This window comes from Mycteria americana, chromosome 4 (genome assembly GCF_035582795.1).
Source record: "Mycteria americana isolate JAX WOST 10 ecotype Jacksonville Zoo and Gardens chromosome 4, USCA_MyAme_1.0, whole genome shotgun sequence".
Taxonomy (NCBI): domain Eukaryota; kingdom Metazoa; phylum Chordata; class Aves; order Ciconiiformes; family Ciconiidae; genus Mycteria; species Mycteria americana.
Window position 1 is genome coordinate 34,525,480 of NC_134368.1, and position 6,456 is coordinate 34,531,935.

Sequence of the window (6,456 nt, forward strand, 5' to 3'; positions counted from 1 at the left end):
GTCTGCCCTAGGAAAGCAGTAGATCCACCTCTGCTGCAGAGAGGAATGAGACTGTCTACTCAGGGGCCTCTCAAAATGCAGGAACAGTAATGTAAAGATTCCCATTCAGGCATAGCCTGTGGTATATGCTCTAAGCTTTTCCCATTTTTTATTTAAAACCCTTCCATAAATATTTGTATTGAACCATACACAAACATTCTCATCCAAAACAAGAAGATTAAAAAAAGAACATGCTGCTATGGTGTATGGGTGGTGGGGTGTCTTTGTTGCCACTTCACTTGCAGCAATCACTTGCTCATCAGTGACCTGGTAAGAGGACAGGAAAAGCAGCAGCCTTCTGGGGTGAAATGTTGAGCAAGTGGCATCTCACATAACCTAGGGAAAACCTTGCCTACTTTCCCTTTGCAGCTTTTCAATTGTTCCCTTTTAAAATTTTTGATCATTGTTCTTCTCTCTCTCTGCCCCTCCCATAGAAGTCCAGATTGAAAAGTCTTTCATTTGAAATGTACTATCAAGCTCTACAGCCTCTTCATCCCTCTCCCTCCCAAAGTTTATTCCAGATAGATAATTCCTTCATTTCTCCAACTTTTCCTAGTGGTGCCCATCACTGAAAGACAGGAACTCAGTCATCCTGCAATCTGCCTGTGTAGTTTTCAGTATTTGGGGCAGTGCTTACATGCTTCAGCCTAGATCACTGTAATCTTCTCGAGCAGATGGGCCCAACAGTTTGATTGCAGCAGTTGGAAGAGCATGCTGTGAGCCATGTCCCCTTTCCCACCTCCTGCATGCTCACAGTGTAACTGATTGGCATAACTGGAACAGACCCAACACTTCCTGCCAGTCACCATTTTATGAAGTCATTTTCCTTTTTTTGTTCTGAAAACAGAGTAATTCTCAGTTCACCGAAGAAGGAGCTGTGGTTATAAAGACAAAATACACAATGTATACAAACTGTGTTACAGCCTGAACAACAGAAACCTATTTCCAGTCATTTCCTCTATCGTATCAGAGATTAAACTGGCCAGTAGTTCAAACAGATACAACAGAGAAAATCAGTAGCTTAGTGATGATATAAGCACACTAGCAATTAACCTTCATATAAAATGCCACCGTAGATATTGCAGATACACTCCAGAGCATGCAGAGGGACAAGAATGAAGGAAAACAGGGAGCTTACAAAGTTTAGCTATTGTAGGACAAAAGGTAAATAAAAGATACTGCCAGCTGCAACCATGGCTGATTGCTACCCTATAAAAGATGAAGCATGTTCTCTGTAACACAGCTCAGGGAGTTCAGCTGTTGCCAATTTCTACCTGATGCACAGAGAAAGGGAGACTTCCCCTCCCTCCATCTCCTTCCCTCACATTATCCACCACAGTTAATTGAGGCAAGTGTCTCATGAGCACAGGAAAGAGCACACTTGGGCAAGACAATTCTCCCACTTCGGCAGAGGCAGGAAAAAAAAAAAATCTCATCTGTGCTGGCAGAAAAAGAACCAGACAAGCCTCTGCAGAAGTCAGATCTTCACAGTTGGCATCAGTGAGCACATTTCATTCCCAACCCAGGACTTCTAAAATAATGCAGGAGAATCCTCCTTGTTTCTCTACCATACCTAGTCAGGCAAGAGGGAAGAAAACACCAAAACAATCTCCTATAAACCAACCAAGGTACACTAAAGTTCAGACATACCAGAAAAAGAACGTCATGGTATGAATGGGAAAATACAGAGACTACCTATGTGTGTTACTCCGTGTAAAGATTGGGCTTTATTATTTGTGAGATTTTGCTCAAACTCTACAAACAATTTGTGGTCGTCAAACAAATACCAACAGTTCTACTGGAGGCTTTTGGCTTTCTTTGCCATCAGTGACAGTGTTGTTAAATAAAAATCTTGAGAAGTCTATTTTATTTAAAAATTCACTTCTTAGAACAAGTTCATAAAATGCAATGAACCCACACCATCCTAAATCCATTAACATCATGTGAATATTAAACTTCCAGGGAAGTTCTAAAACCTGCTTCACTACAGAAACAATTTCTTCCTTTCAGTGCACTCAACTAGTTTAGGTGAGTTATAGGTTAATTCAAGGTTGAGAAACCGATTGGGAGTTTAAAACAGAGGACACAGAAACACATGTTCTCAAGTAAAAATGACACTTGATCAAATGGGGAAAAAACCCACAAAACGGCAAAACACACATGTCAGCAAAACACAGATACACCACTGGGAAGCCTAAGTGAAGATGCAGGGGCTTAAGTTTGTGGTTTTTTCCTTTCTTTGAATGGCATATTCATTAATATGTAGGACATTTAAAATACATAAAACCAGCAATATTTGGCCTTATAAAGCCACACTTTCATTCTGTGACTGGTCAATGAAGCCCTTCAGTGCAAGAAGGCTCAGAGAAGATAGGCAAGGATGGTGTCCTCATGAAGCTCAGAGAAGAATGTAGGAAGTGAGCACTGATGTCAAAGCAGCTGAACTGATCTCAACACGAAGGGGACCAGAGATGGCCTTTGCTGTAAACAAACAGCTGTATCAGTTGAGTGGATCAACTGGTTATATAAATGGCCTTCCCTAAAATAATCAATAGAAAGTCTTATCTTCCTGAGCCAGCCACACCAACACAGGAATGTATGTGGCTCAGCCCAACACAGAGTATAAGAATTGAACACCCAGCAAAATCAACTTTGAGGAGAGCAACAGGCTTGAGCTGGCTTCAACCCATGTGTTCCTTCCTGGCAACTGGGATCACCCAGCACCGTGACGGTGAGCATGCTATAGAGATCAGTAAAGGGAATGATGTTCGTACTGTGATTCAACTGGTATATACAATTGCTGTATTGTGTTTGCGTTGCGATTTCAGTATATTGCTGTATCCCTTTTCTAAATCAAAATCCCACATAACAACAAGTATCTTCAACTAAGTAAGTTGGGTACACTAAAGCATTAAGCCCTCCTTGTGGAATATCTAGAAGAACCTGGTCAGAGAGAATTGGCCTAACACACTCACTCTGCCAGCTGATTTAGTTAGCCCTTCACCTACTCTTCTAAGCGACTGCAAAAAAAAAAAAGGATTACACAAGAGTTTTCTAGAGCTGAACAAGTACTACCACTCAAGAATGTCCAGCCAACATGATTAAATGCAAGATTTCTTAAGCACTAATACTTACAAGCTAGGAAATTTTACTCAGAACTATTAAATGAAAATTCTGTAAAATTATACTATCTGCCATGTGGGTTTCTATGACAAGGATGCCTCAAAAGACAGGTGTGATTCTGTAACTTTGGTTCTGAAGTACACTCTGTTACTTAAGGCAGTGTTTAAGGTTACTCCTCCAGCATGTAAATTAATACCATCAGTGCTGTGCAATTAACAGAAACACAACTTGTAACCCAGCAGAAATAATTCTCAACTGGATTTATGTACAGCTAAACATACTTGTTATCAACCAGTTTCTCCCACTGTGACTAATCCTCCTCTTAAGATGTTACTCAGACCACCGTTTCCTCTCTGCAATTGTTTAGGCTCCCACATTTCAAGCACTACTAGTGGAATTATCTTTGAAACAGTAATTTTAAACAGAAGAAAACCAGATGAACAATAACCGATTCCCCAAGGCACACTGTCTCCTTTTGCTTCAAGCGATTAACATGCCCCATTACCTGAAAGTGGAACCAACCACAATCTCTGTTCTTTCAGCAAAACACAACATTGCAAGAGCAAAAGCCTACATGAGGAGGCAACGCGTGGACCTTAAACAAAACAGGCCGTCTGCACGAGTTATGTCTTCCAGTCCATGCTATACAACATGAAGTAACCACTGTCTTCACTGCACGGACTGTCCTCTGGGTGACTAATAAGCATATGTACCTTGTGGGTGCAGAACACCCATACTCATGCCTCATCTATTTCAGACAAGGATCCAGTACAGTCTACATAAGTGTACTCTAGTATCAGAGAAGAGTTAGCACTGGAAGGGACCTGTGGTGATCATCTAGTCCAATATACCTGCTCAAAGGAGGGCAAAATACAGCAAGCTGGTCAGAAATTATTTCCCCTTCATAAATCCAGGCTGACTACTTCCAATCACCTTCTTATCCATTCTATGTTTGGAAATGGTTTCTAAGATTATTTGCTCCATCACCTTCCCAGGGATCAAGGTGAGGTTGACCAGCCTGCAGTTCCCTGCATCCTCCTTCTTGAAGGTAGGTGTGACATCTGTCCTCTCCCACTCCTCAGGAAACTACTCTTATCACCATGACCTTTGAAAGATAATGAGAACAGACTCTCAAGGACATCACTCAGCTCCCTCAGCACTTGTGGGTGCAGCCTATCAGGTCCTCTGAACTTCTTTATGTCCAATTTGTTTATATGTTCCTAACCTGATCCTCCCCCACCAAGGATAAGTCTTCCTTAGGGAGGAAGGATAAAGGACCTGGGATTCCTGAAGGCAAGTCTTCAGAGTAAAAACCAAAGCAAAGGCAGCATTGAGTACCTTGGCCTTTTCCACACCCTTTGTCACTAGGTCTCCTGCCCCCATTCAGCACTAGTCTCACTTTTTCTCTAATCTTTCATTGCTCCTGATGTCCCTCTGGAAGCTTTTCTCATCCCTCACCGGATTCAACTCCAGATAGACTTTGCTTTCTTAACCCAACCCCTACACACTTAAGACAGCATCACTTACCCCTGCTTCCACCTTTCGTACACTTCCTTTCTATGTTTGAGTTTAGTTAGAAGCTCCTTGTTCATCGATGCAGGCTTCCTGCTACTTTCATTTGATTTCCTGCGTGAGGGAATGAACCATTCTTGAGCTTGGAGTAATCAGTCAGACATGATTAGTGAAAGTTCTTGGATGTCAGAGGTTATAGGTCATCCCCAAATTCATATGGGGAAAATACCTCAAATACTCTGAAAGTGTTCCAGACCTATTTTCTTCTGTCTCTAAGATCCTTCTTGCCTAGTTTCAATTAGCAAAGGGATTAAATGCTTAAAAAAAATTAAATAAAAAAAGTGACAGAGAACATAATGTTCCTGGAACACTCATCTGACTCCACAAGCCAAAAATACAAGTAAATAAAGAAAAGAAAGATCAAATGCAACAGTTTGTGATATTGCATTTCTTCTGATAAACCTACTCAAACAACAATATATTTTAAATGGATTGGGAAGAGCAGAGGCCTGGAAAGAAAATTCTTGTTTCTGAACAAAAAGGTGCATGTCTAGACAGCTGGAACTGTGCCTGCACATTTATTTTTGCAAAAGCAATTAAAGCTGTCCACTTTGGAAAGATTCAGATTTCAGGCTCTGCAGTTTACCAGTAACAGTCCTATACATAAGAAATTACTTTTTTCATAATCTCTGCAATTCGCCATTTAAATCACTCCTTAATGGAAACTAAATCTAATTTTGCCATGGAAACTGAATGATGCACAGATGTCTCCCCAGCTGTAATCAACTCTCAACAGACAGATCACATTGATCAGACCAAGAGTTCTCACACAGAATAATCTTAGTTTCATGCTGATCAGTGGCTTTTGAGAAAAGTTTTTCTTACAGGAAGAAAACTAAAGAGTAGAGTTGCTTAAAGTCAAATGCCCCATGAGAATTTTAGGCTAGGGCTTAAGCAAATCAGCCTGGTCCTGCAGACTGTGTGCTCATTAGCAGCTGGGACACAAGACGCATACCCATCGTGCATCTTTGGGTTCAGCTTCTTCCAAAAGAAGTCCAAGCTCTGACAGGTTCATGACGGGAAGCAAAGCAAAGCATGGCACAGCATGTGGGATATTCAGCAGTCATTTCAAAAGCACATCCCAATCTGAACTAAAACTTCTACTGTAGGCACACATTTAGAAGCCTCTAAAAACTTCCTTTGATCCACAACTAAAAAGTTACCTGAAAACAAAACCCCAAAGTTCTTCGAAGAGTTATTCCTTTCAAAAGTTAACCACAGATAGCTGTATTGGTATGCTTTAGGCAAAGCTACTAAACTTTAAAGCAAATATATCAAACTTCAGGGGTTCTTCATTCCATGCATATGCAAATTTTCCACATAAGCCTACAGTTCAAGTGGGAAAAGACACAGATTGATGCCACAGTACGAATCCATCCTGTTTTCCCGTTAGATAGTCCCTATCTTATTAAGGCCAACGACAACCAAAGTTAAAACAAGTCACCAAAATATAAGGCATACTGGTATTAAAATAAATAACTAATGGGATTTGGATGCCTCAGTAGTAGTCATCACTCTTGCATCTCAGGTCAGTAGGAATGAAGTGATTGGAAACACATGAACAGAATTCTGCTCTGAAAGTGGAATCAGTCAGGGAGCAGCGCGTTAGATCATTTTATAAGCATGTGGAAGAGAACTATCATGCCTAAACAAAACAGAATACAGAATTGACTGACTTAATACACACATTCCAGGAAAAATTTTGCAACAAAACCACCAGTC